The sequence below is a fragment of the Myxine glutinosa genome, chromosome 1 (genome assembly GCF_964187855.1).
Source record: "Myxine glutinosa chromosome 1, kmMyxGlut1.1, whole genome shotgun sequence".
NCBI classification, from domain to species: domain Eukaryota; kingdom Metazoa; phylum Chordata; class Myxini; order Myxiniformes; family Myxinidae; genus Myxine; species Myxine glutinosa.
The window spans coordinates 149,283,506-149,296,005 of NC_136261.1; the positions used below are offsets into that span (position 1 = coordinate 149,283,506).

The window sequence follows — 12,500 nt, forward strand, 5'->3', positions numbered from 1 at the left end:
AAATAGACTAACCTTGTTCGAGAGAGAGAAAGAGCGTTGGCAGGAGCCACATATTACGTCTGCCGTATCCCAGTTTCCCCGATATATGCATGCGCTCGCTGCCTGCCAGGGTTTCCCGCCACGACACGAGTCCACTCCTGGAGCCGGACCTCAATGCCCTACCGTCTGCCTGGACCCTTCTCCTCCTTCCAGACATTCACTGTCGTGTAAGTCTGTTTGTTTGTCCGGGGTTATAATATAAGACTGTTTTAAGGTTGCCCTGTGTATCTGCTTCTTCCTCTTCCTGTACAGTCTTACCTTTTGTTTCTTCTTCATTTCGTGTACATAATTAATAAATATCTGGTATTCCTTTACTTTGGTTTCATTCTCCCCCGATCGCTTTAGTCCCTTCTTCCCATTGAGTACCTGTGGCACGATTCGGCCAACGCTCAGTCGGGTTTAGTCTCTTGGTAACGGCCCGAGTCGCAGCTCGCTTCGCTCGGCGTGTCCATTACAGCCGCGGCTCGGGCGGGGCTCTTTTCCTCGCTTACCGGAAGGCGCTGGTAATTAGGTCATAGGAATAATTGGCCTACTACCCTATTCAGCACTGACCGGAAGTGACGTAATAGTTCCAGGACCGGCAGAGACGGCCAGCTTAACAGGACAATGGGATTAACCCCCCCCCCCTTGCTAACGGGAATGCCGTTCCCCGGATCCGTAACAATTGGTGTCGAGGAGTTGGGATTTGGACCCGAACCAAATTTTTAAAACATCTAAAAAATTTGGTCAAAAATTTACGAGCGGCCGAAATTTATTATTAACATCCAAATTGAGTCGTGCCATGGATGGTCAAGGCGATCGGGTGCCGGTAGGGGAGAATGAGGAGGTAGAATCGACCCAGGACCCCGGGGAGGAATTGGGAGAGAGGGAAGAGGAGAGCAACGAGGATGCGGTAGAGGGGGTTGCAAGCGCACAAGATGGCGGCACCTCGCACGAGGTTAGAGGGGCACAAAATGGCGCCTGGCACCTCACACATGGCGCCTCGCACATTTTGGTGCCCAAAAAAATGGCGCCTCGCACATGGTTGCGGCAGCCGAGCCCGCAGCACCGGTGGATATGAACCTCTTCATGATACAAATGGAGGCCCTTATGATCAAGACGAATGAGAAATTGAGAAATGACATGGGGAACCAAATTGAGGAATTGAGAAATGACATGGGAAACCAGATACAAAAATGTGGGGAGAGCATGGATCGCATGTTGAGCGGGAAAGGCACACGGGTACGCAATGAGGTAACGCGGCTTGAGGAGCGCGGGAGAAGCGAGTTGGAGCAAAGCGCAGGTAACTGGACCAGGGTAGAGATCGCGACCCGGGGTATGGGGAAGATGGCGACCGCTGAGGTAGAAAGGAAAATTTTGTTCGTGCCAGCGGCCGTCGAGAGAAAGGAAAAAGAAGTACTTCAAATGACCGAATCAATAGTGGAAATTGGGATTGGAGAGACGGACTTGGTAGAGCAACAGCGGGAGGAAAAGATGGAAAATGTGCAAAGTCCGTGCTCACATCACGATGCTGTGCTTATTAACCCAAATGAAAATTTGTAGGTGGTGGAGGAACGAAGAAGAAGAAGCGCCCAGGTGAGTCGGCCTGTATATTGTGCGGGGAGATTTTGCAGGAGAATGTTTGGCGCGAGAGGGTTTCTCGCGCGCTTGGGATTGAGACGGCACCCGGGCGTTGGTGGAGGGTCCCTTGTGAGTGGTGTGAGTGGAAATGGCACGCTTGTGAGGAAAAAGTGTGCATCGGAGAGTGAGTGTGTGACAGAGTATGGGAGTGATACCGGGTGCGAAAGCGAATGCACGTCGGAGGGTATGTGCGAAACCGAGTGTACGGAGTGCGACACGGAGAGTGAGCTGGTTGTGGCGCGTGTGCGGGAGGGCACATCTGAGCGCGTGATGGGGAGTGTTACAGAGGATGTAACCGGAGAGTGTGCGCAAGAGTTGGCGCGAGAGTGTGCGGTGATGACTGGGTGTGCAGAAGAGTGCACACCCGTGGTGAGTGTTACGGAGGATGTAGCGGGGGAAGAAAGGTGTGGAACGGAGTGTGTGAACGACGAGTGTGCGCAAGACGTTGCGCGAGGAGGGGTGTTAATGAAGTGTGCGAACGACGAGTGTGCGAGGTGTGTGGTGGTCAGGTGTGTAACGAAGTCTGTGAGCGAAATGAGTGTGCCTGGGTGGTGTGCACGGAGAGAGAGTGCGGTGACGAAATGTGCGGAGTGTATGGAGACACCGGGATGTGTGAATAAGGAAAGAAATGCGTGGTGTGAGCATGCAAGTGAAGCATCGATGTTAAACGGGGCAGCGGTTAGGCCGACGTATAGCCGACACGAGCTCCCAGTCTGTGCCGGGCGGTGTGGGCTGCGGGAACCGGCGAGGGTCGTAATCACAGCGGTTTCAAAAGAACCGCCGTGCGCGATCTGTGCCGGGCCCCGCCCTGCACGGTCGGTTCCGCGCTTTGCCAGGCAAAGCGGGCGGCCTGGTTCGAGGGGAGGTAGGAGGGGTCGGAACGGCGCCCCCTTGTGGTTGCGGCGTTCTGGCCGGGCAAGATTGGGCCATCGGGCAGGAGACCAAAAGGCTCCGCGCCGAGGTGGCCCTCAGAATCTCGGCCCGACGAAACCTCCTCCCCTGCATCAAGAACAAGGTCATCAGTAGACAAACCACCCGCATTCATTGCTCGGCTTTGCGAAGCCGAGCTTCGAAAATGTAACGATGCACCGAGGCTCGTAGTTTAATGGACTGGATAGCGATGGTAGTCGTGATAATGATGGCGAATGGTAGTTTTACCATTCACCTCACATCACCTATCAGGGCACATGAGCATTAGTTTATGGGGTGGCTGAGCAAACTAGCCCGGGAGGGTTAGGATAAAATGATAGGGATTTAGAGATGACTTTAGGAGACTTGAGATTGAAGTAGTGACATTGTACAGGTAGTAGGGGACGTAGGTAGATTAGCTGGTTGATAACGACGGGGGAGTGCTTAGTATAAGGGAAGACGGGGAGCACGAGTTTCAGAAGGGAGTAGTCAGATTAGATGATGCAGTGTATGATTGAGTAATTGTGAAAGTGTGTGATTGGCATTGTATTGAAGTGAATGGTCCTGGGAGGAAAGGAGGGTGCAGGTGACACCAGGTGTGTGGGCACAGGTGTGCAAATACAGGTGAGAATGGTTGTGGGGAATAAATGGTCTGGAATGAATGGAGTATAGTATGGACGGTGTGGAGTGAGAGTGTGGAAAATGTGGAGTGGGAGTGCATGGTACGAAGGTGTGAATGGGGGAAAGGTGGACCCCCTTCACGAGTACCCGAGGAGGGTAGTTTAAGAGTAGTTAGAGGGTATAGGTAAATTATGGTTGGATATTGGCATCTGTGGTGCGGGTAGTTGCACAGGAGTGTTGTGATTGGTGCATGAGTGAAGTGGAATGGGTGGGCGTGTGGCTGAATTTGTAGTTATGATCATTGCCCACCATAGTTTCCCACCTGGTGTCCGGAGTAACCAATTCCCTTGGGGTTCCAACTGCATGCGGTCCGAATCCCTTGGGAGTTATGCTCGGAAGGATGCCAGTTGGAGGCTATGGTCCTTGACCATGACATTACGTCACCAACTCCCTCGGAGCTTCAGCTGCATGCGGCTGCAGTTCCTTGGGGGTTGTGGTAGTTGCGTGACCATTTGTAGTTATGGGCACTCTGCCACTGTTAGTCTGTCGGCCAGGTGAGGCCGCAGGTAGGCTCTGGGAGACAGGTAAGAGTTCAATGGGGCCCGAGGATCCAGGGAAGGACCCGGGTAGCCTAGTGCCAGAGAGGGCACCGAGGGGGTAAGTGCCAGGGAGGGCCTTCCCCAGGTAGGTAGGTTAGGGCAAGGAGCAGGTAAGCTCGGGAGGCAACTACGGTGGCGGAGGTGTGCAGGTGAGCAGGCCTGCTGGGAGCGCCACACGACCCAGCCCTGAAATTGTGCGAGAGCACCGGGAGTTGAATCGGGGGAGTGAGACCCCAAATTGGTGAGTGCAACAGATGGTCAGTGGGAATTGGTTTTTAGAACCGCATAGAGTAAAGTGACCAATGGTTTTGCAGAGAAAGACCCCGGGTAGTGTAAAGAATGGTAATGTCATTTAGAAGATAGGTAGAATGAAATCCCTTCGCACCATATGCAGCCACTCACCAAGGTGAGATAGACTCCACACCATGATGTTGTATTCGTAAATGTTTGGTTGGATTGGAAGACGCATCATGACGTAAGTGTGACATTGTGCTGTAATTCCATCTCTTCTTCCTTAAGAGGGATTGATGAGGAATTGGAATTGGGGGCAAATTTGGATTAGAGGGATTGGTAACCAATTTGGATTAGGGGAGATATGGGGAAGACGAGACAGTAGTGACGAATTTGTAAATGTGTAGAATTTTGTAAATACGGGGTAAGGGCAAGGGTAGGGTAGGGTAGGTGACAAGGGGGGTGACGTACAGTAGGGACGAACTTTCTCCGCTCGCTCCCATGCGCAGCTCACCTTGCATTACCTGGTATTAATGTGTACCCTTGCGACCTTGTCCCGATGCTTGCTGTGTTCCTTCCTTCCCCACTCACGGCTTGTTCTTTTGGGTCCGGGGGGAGTGCGCAGGTAGCCGCAGTTGTGTGCCCGAACCGCCGCTGCCGGCCTGCCTGGACCGGTACACCACTTTATGGACCACAAGTTTTGTGGCCGTCCACCTTATGGACCACGGTTCTGTGGCCAAGCACCACACTGATGGACCCCACGTGTTGGGGCCTGACCCCTCTGCTGGGACCGGCCAGGATGGCCAGAGAAAGTCTTCGCTTGCGGACCTCGGTGAGGTGGCAATAAGCCATGCAGGTGGACCAACTTTAGATGGCCCCTGCTGGCCACAATTTTAAAAAAGCGGACGCGTTTTGTGCCCTTTTTATTACCACAAATAGGCCGCAAGTAAACAAGAGGAAAGATCAAGGAAGAAACATCAAGAAACATCGGCCCGGCAGAGCAGGAGAAACAAGAACAAGGTCATCAGTTTGTTTTTATTGTGATGACTGTGGTGCTTTATTGTACTTATTGGTGCTTCGGTGCTCTTTTTGGTGAATTGTAATGCTCTTGTGCTTGGGGGTGCACTGCAATATCAATTGTGCATCCCCGGGCATGTGGGTGTGGTGTATCGGTACAGTGCAGTGCATGCTCCTTCCTCTTTCAAAACATATTTTTGTCTCCCAAAAGACAGGTCCTGGGTTTGCAGTGTACATAATTAGTGTCTTGTAAATAATGCTCCCCACCGGCTTTATGTGTAGTTTGAAAATAATTCCGTGATTCGGTTATCCTCTGGGCGTGAATCTGTTAGGTAGGATGCAGCAGGGGGACATACTTAATTGTTTTAAAACTGTCGCACTCAGGGTAAGGTTAATAGTCGAGGGTTACTACACCTAAGTGTCACATTAAGGTAAAATTTTTGGGCCGGGACGTTCCGTGAGGAAGTGAGGGTGCAGTGTTGCGGTTTTGAGAACCCTTCACATGTAAATATTTGTAATGATTCCCTTATAAATAATCCCCTGTAAATATCCCCATTATTTGGCTAATATTAAAGATCGCACCCTAGTTAGTCCATGTACAACACGGAGAACACCATAGGACCTCTCTGTAGTTATCTCATTATTATGTGTTTTAGTTAAGGATCTGTTCCCAATAGTTGAATCTACGTTGCATTAATCAAATAAGAGAGGCCCCCTTCAATTATCCCCAATCATCTCTCTCTCTCTCTTCAAAGTGCAGTAGCGGTATGGCAGCGTTCGCTGCCCTTTGTTTTGGTTTGTTTGCTGGCCCCAAGCCGCCATTGAACACGCGGTAATCTGGAGGAAAAAGGGGAGGAGTGGGTTTGAGCGCCAGGAACGAGGCGTGGCCTGTCAATGTCTCCTCAAGAGGTGGAGCCAGCGAGCCCTCGCCGGCCAACCAGGGCCGAGGTGAGCCGACCGGTAGGCATGTCCTAGGAGCCGGCGGCTGGATACAGGAACGCCCAATAAAAGCGGCTGGGAGAGACTGCTTCACGAGATGAGTGCGAAGGTCCGAGATACGAGGTACCAGATGAGCATACAGCTGAATCGTAAAGCAGGAGAGTGGGTCCGTTGACGACGACAATACCGCAATATATTCGCATTGTCCGACCGGGTGAAACCGATACGTGCAGCTGCCGCCGGGTTTCGCCTCAAGCCTGGAGCGTGGACCGGAGCGCGACCTGGAGCGGACCTCGATGCTGTGCCATCTGCCCGGACCTTCCTGCCCTGCCATCTGCTTGGACCTTCTCCCCCTTCCAGCCATTCCTTCCTGCCATTCCCTATTCGTGTAAGTCTGTTTGTTCTGTCTGGGCGTATGATAATATAAGACTGTTTTTAAGGTTGCCCTATGTCCTTTTATTTCTTCTCCTTGTATATTCGCTTCTTTCGTTTCCTCCTGTAGATAGTGAATAAACCTGTGTTCTTTCTTACCCTTTTGGTTTCTTCTTCCCCTGATCGCTTTAGTCCTTTCCCAATTGAGTACCTGTGGCACGATTCGGCCAACGCTCGGAGTCGGGTTTAGTCTTTTGTTAACGGCCCGAGTCGCAGCTCGCTTCGCTCGGCACATCCATTCACGCTGCGGCCCAGGTGTGAGTATCTCCTCGCTTACGGCCGGTGGTAGTAATTAGATAGTAGGACGGATTGGGCTTACAACCCTACTTACCACCGACCGGAAGTGACGTCATACTTCCAGGACCGGCGGACGGCCAGCTTAACAGGACAAGGGGATTAACCCCCCTTGCTAACGGGAGTGCCGTCCCCCGGATCCGTAACAATATATATATATATATGCATATATATATATATATACATATACTGTATACACACTGTATATAATGCATGACAAAACCTTTTGACTTTAACCTCGCCGACATAAGGGCCATTCAATATCCTCCACACAATCAGGCGTGAACTGATTACAGCAAGCAAATCTCTTCACAGCATCCACACACATAAGTTCACTGCACTTTGTTTGATAATCATATAATTAAAATGTTCTGATGTCGCTTTTGCCTATGTGCTCATGTCAGATGACCACTCTACAACAGCAGACCTTCTCAGGTAAAACACCAGAATGGCACTCGGTAGAGCGCATACCTCCACCAAGCTGAACAGTTTATGTTTTGTATCCCACAAATAGGCCGGATCTGGATCTGGACATGAACCAAATTCTAATCGCTTTCTTAACCAACTCATCTCATGTAACCAACTCGTCCACCTAGTTTTGTCATATTCCATCCACAACTTTTTTGAAATATCATGCTATATATTGTTTTTGGCCCCATCTCTCAATGGTGAAGAATCACTTTAAGAACTAAACAATTGTCATATCTGAATCGGGATCTTCACCAAAATCAAATAGATACGTCCTTGTCAAACATTAAATCTGTCCACCAAGTTTAGTCCTAATCCGCCCATAACTTTTTGAGATATCCTTATATATATAGTTTTTCCTCTATATTTCAATGGTGAAGAATCACAAAAAAAATTCTAGGATCCGGATCTTTACCAGAATTTAATCATTGCGTCCGTGTCAGATACCCAACCTGTCCACCAATTTAGTCAGAATCCGTCCACAACTTTTTGAGATATCTTGTTCAAAGACAACCAGACAGGGGTGAAAACATACCCTCCATCCACCTTCGGTGGCGGAGGTAATCATTGGTCTGAGTTGGTGGCGTTTGCTCAGATGAAGGGTAAAGCCCGATACGTCAGCACCTTGTGATCCTTGATGGTGGACAACCTAACAATTGTGTTGTCCCTTGCCATTCAGAAAAGGTCGCAGACGGGGGACATTAAAATGAGCTCCGTCCGATCCACCGATCATCCATCTGTCAATGTACTTTTTGTATACGCAATATTTCAAAAACCATGAACTTGCAAGCTTTCATATTGCAGATATCTATTCCTCATGACATTATCTCAACCAGATTAGATCATGGCCTTGATTGGCTGAATAATGTTGCCATGGCAACAACTTGGCTTGTGTACCCGATATTTCAAAAAACACTCAACATTTAGCTTTCATATTACACAGATACGGTCTGGCACAGTATCTGGTTATACATGGTTTATACGGTCTGGCACCCAGCTCTGCTCACCAAACTCTCCTCCTATGGTATCCATGGAAATCTCCACATATGGCTTGCTGACTTCCTCTCTGGTCGTAGTCAACGTGTGGCCCTGAATGGATTTCTCTCATCACCCTTCCTGTTCTGGCTGGAGTTCCCCAAGGTAGTGTTCTGGGCGCTGTGCTTTTTCTGGTCTTCATCAATGATCTCTCCGACTCTCTGGAAAATCCTCTCTATCTCTTTGCTGATGACACCACTCTCTGCCGCTCCATTCCTCATCCCTCAGATCGGCATCCGACTCTCTGGAAAATCCTCTCTATCTCTTTGCTGATGACACCACTCTCTGCCGCTCCATTCCTCATCCCTCAGATCGGCAGTCTGCAGACTCCTTACTCTCTGCAGACCTGGACAAAATCACAGACTGGTCAAACAAGTGGAACATGTCTTTCAATCCTGACAAATCTCACACTCTTACTATGTCTATCCGAAAAGACCGACTGGAAAGCCCTCCTATCTACTTTCTCAACAATCCTCTCCAAGAAGTTCTGTCGCTCAAGCTTTTGGGTCTCACTATCTGCCATGATCTTTCTTGGGAAAACCACATTTCCAAGCTCGCCTCCAAAGCCAGTCGCCGACTGGGCATCCTCCATCGTGCGAAGTCCTTCCTTGGCACACCTGAGCTCAACACATACAAGGCTTACATCCACAGCTCAATGGAATACTGTTCCCCCCTCTGGGCCAGTGCTCCTGCCTCACACCTAGCTCGGCTTCACGCTGTTGAAACCAAAGCTTTCAGAATCATTGGAATCTCCTGCGATGTAGCTAACTCCGAGGGCCTTTCACTCACTCACCGCAGGCAGGTTGGTGGTCTTTCTGTCTTCTACCGACTCCTCTCCGGCCTTGCTCCCCCAGCTCTCTCTGTGCTCTGTCCCCCAAATATTCCTACAGGTCGCAAATATATTCCAAATATTCCTATGGTTAAACTGCCAAAATCTAGGCTCTCTGCTCACCTTCACTCTTTCATTCCCCTTTTCTCCCACCTCTGGAACAAACTCCCCCACTCCCCTCAATCCCACTCCTCCCTCCAGGTCTTTAAAACAGCTGTTCACCACCATCTCTTATCTTCCCCCATCCAAAACCTTGATCTTTTCTACCCTCGCTAATTCACCCCAGATACACTTTTTTTGAAATTCCAACTTCTTTCCTGGAAGTCCTTGCAGTATCCATATGTTTTATACCTCTCCCACCTCCCCCCAAGCCCTCTCCCTCCCACAGTTCTGTCGATGTCCCTGCTTTCAAATGTTGTGTTTGTGTCCTTCCATCTCTCTCCCCATCTTGTCTACCGCTCCCCTTATTTTGTGTTTTATGTGTCGGTTTGACTTTTTGTGTGATTAATGTTAGCTCTTTCACGAGCCTCGATCTTGTATACAAAAAAAAAAAAAAAAAAAAAAAAAAAAAAACACAGATCTATTAGTATTACTCATACCACCCAAAAAGACAGGGGACCTAGAGAATCAGCTCCTCGTTTTATTTTCCCTTTCTCAGCTAAGCGAACAGTCAATGTCTTTACAATGTTTCAACCTCATCTGAAAATAAATAAATGCCTAACATAAGTCCTCTTTATTAACATCGATATGAAAATATTTACAAAGCGAGTCGGATGATTATTAATATTAAACAAAGCAGGCCGCACCACGGCAGCTCTACATACATACAGTCAGTCAGTCAGTCAGTCCTACACTGTCCCAAGTTTCCACTTCCGCTCGAGGGTTCACACACCTACCAGGGTTCGAAAGAGGAACAGCAAAGTCCGACCCGGAACCTCGGCTTTCAAAAATTACGATCTCGGTGAACTGTCCTAGAGGGGGTCAAATGGGAAGGGGGGCAACGGCAAGGTAACGGACCATCGATATGTGCGGATTAAAATACCTTTAATTTCGTCCCAAATCAAGAACTAAACCAACGAATGAAGCTTTCACTATGCGTCAGGGAGGAAAACACATTTAATACAATTTAAACAAAAACGAGAGGGAAAACCAATTGTTTTTGTTCTAAATATCTAAATGTACAGGAATATGCATCACTTACAATGGGGAACGCGCAGCAAGAACGAACCACTCCGACAAGGCCGTAACGAACTACTCCGACATGGCCGCAACGATCCGAACAACAGGAAGCACGAACGTGCTTTCAGATCAACTGTTTCGTCAATTCGGATGTTTCATTTTTACAACTGATCTTAACTGATCTTACGTGCTACGTCATCGTTTATAATGTTTAATAATTTATTTTATGGATCTTTGATGCCAGAGCAACACTTAACTTTCACATCCCACGTGATACCGACTTGACTTCCTCTTCCTCTTATTAAAAATGAAACCGGTTTTACCAATTTTTGTAGCATCTTAGAATGCGCAGTTCATATGTTGTTTGTGCATTAAAGGGAAATAGATTACTGATCCATGGCTTATGACCTGTCAAGATATATTTTTTATGAAACAAACAAACAAAAAAGTCTGAGGGTCTCAGCAGTCTAAAGAGTCGAAAGGTGTATTCCAACAGTATGTAATTAATAGACGTACATAATTAATAACCCCCCCAAAACAGGTATTTTTTTGTTTGTTTGTTTAAAGTTTTATGATTACGTAAGTATGATTTTACATGCTGCCCTGTCTTCTAGCAACCATTGAAATTGGTTTAAAATACCATGATACTGTTTAAAGCTTCGAAGGAGATTTTGAAATTCGAAGTAGAAATGTACATTGGTGCTTCGCAAGCGGGGTGTTGCGTCACAAGCTGTGACGGTTGCATCGCGTCCATTAATTATGTAGGCCTACGTCTATTAATTACATACAGTTGGAATACACCTTTCGACTCTTTACACTGCTGAGACCAATCAGACTTTTGAAGACCCATTAGGTCGCCCAAGACCCTTAAGACAGTCTAGACCCCTAAATACCCTAAAATACTCCGAAGACTCAAAAGGACCCAAAAGACCCTAATAGAGCCAAAATACCTTTAATGACCCAAAAGACCACGAAGACCCAAAACACACCGAATTCCCTTGAATACCCAAATTACCTAAAATACCCTGAAGACCAAAAAAGACCCTGAAGACCCTTAAAGACCCTGAACACACAAAATATCCAAAATTTCCCAAAGACCGAAAAGAGCCCAAAGACCTAAAAGACCCTGAAGATCCAAAATACCCTTAAATACCCAGAGTGTGAGGGATGAATGAGTCGAGTGTGAACTGTGAGGATTGAGTGAGTCGAGTGTGAACTGTGAGGGATGAGTGAGTCGATTGTGAACTGTGAGGGATGAGTGAGTCGAGTGTGAACTGTAAGGAATTAGTGAGTCGGGTGGGGTTGAGGAGTCAAGTGGTGAGAGTGAAAATGAGAGCAAAGAGGATGCGGGTGAGAGTAAAAATGAGAGCAAAGAGTATGCGGGTGAGGGTGAAAATGAGAGCAAAGAGGGTGCGGGGGGTGAGGCTGAAAATGAGAGCAAAGAGGGTGCGGGTGAGGGTGAAAATGAGAGCAAAGAGGGTGCGGGTGAGGGTGAAAATGAGAGAAAAGAGGAGGTGGGTGAGGATGAAAATGAGAGCAAAGAGGATGCGGGTGAGGATGAAAATGATAGAAAAGAGGGTGAGGGTGAAAATGATAGAAAAGAGGCTGCGGGTGAGGGTGAAAATGAGAGCAAAGAGGATGCGGGTGAGGATGAAAATGATAGAAAAGAGGCTGCGGGTGAGGGTGAAAATGATAGAAAAGAGGCTGCGGGTGAGGGTGAAAATGAGAGCAAAGAGGGTGCGGGGGGTGAGGATGAACATGAGAGAAAAGAGGATGCGGGTGAGGATGAAAATGAGAGCAAAGAGGATGCGTGTGAGGGTGAAAATGATAGAAAAGAGGATGTGGGTGAGGGTGAAAATGATAGAAAAGAGGAAGCGGGTGAGGGTGAAAATGAGAGCAAAGAGGATGCGGGGGGTGAGGATGAACATGAGAGAAAAGTGGATGCGGGTGAGGATGAAAATGAGAGCAAAGAGGGTGCAGGTGAGGGTGAAAATGAGAGAAAAGAGGGTGCGGGTGAGGATGAACATGTGAGAAAAGAGGATGCGGGTGGGGGTGAAAATGAGAGCAAAGAGGGTGGAGGTGAGGGTGAAAATGAGAGAAAAGAGGGTGCGGGGGGTGAGGATGAACATGAGAGAAAAGAGGGTGTGGGTGAGGGTGAAAATGACAGAAAAGAGGGTGCGGGTGAGGGTGAAAATGATAGAAAAGAGGATGTGGGTGAGGGTGAAAATGATAGAAAAGAGGATGCGGGTGAGGGTGAAAATGAGAGCAAAGAGGGTGCGGGAGGTGAG

General features: G+C 48.3%; 2 protein-coding genes across 9 annotated transcripts in view; both read right to left on the reverse strand.

Annotated features, from left to right (window-relative positions):
- The window catches only part of NOSIP (nitric oxide synthase interacting protein), a 112,027-nt gene extending 101,522 nt beyond the window's left edge, over window positions 1-10,505 (reverse strand). The window contains exons 1-2 of one of the 7 annotated variants that reach the window (XM_068119467.2): window positions 10,235-10,505; window positions 9,930-10,004 (exon numbers count right to left, since the gene is read on the reverse strand). The gene's annotated coding sequence lies outside the window, so the exon portion shown is untranslated. Of the gene's footprint in view, window positions 1-9,925; window positions 10,179-10,234 lie in introns of those variants that run through there. The other 6 variants (XM_078778120.1, XM_068119461.2, XM_078778125.1 and 3 more) reach the window with 6 other exon arrangements.
- SMPD2 (sphingomyelin phosphodiesterase 2) overlaps window positions 1-12,500 on the reverse strand; it is a 612,478-nt gene that overhangs the window by 411,891 nt on the left and 188,087 nt on the right. The window lies entirely within an intron of this gene.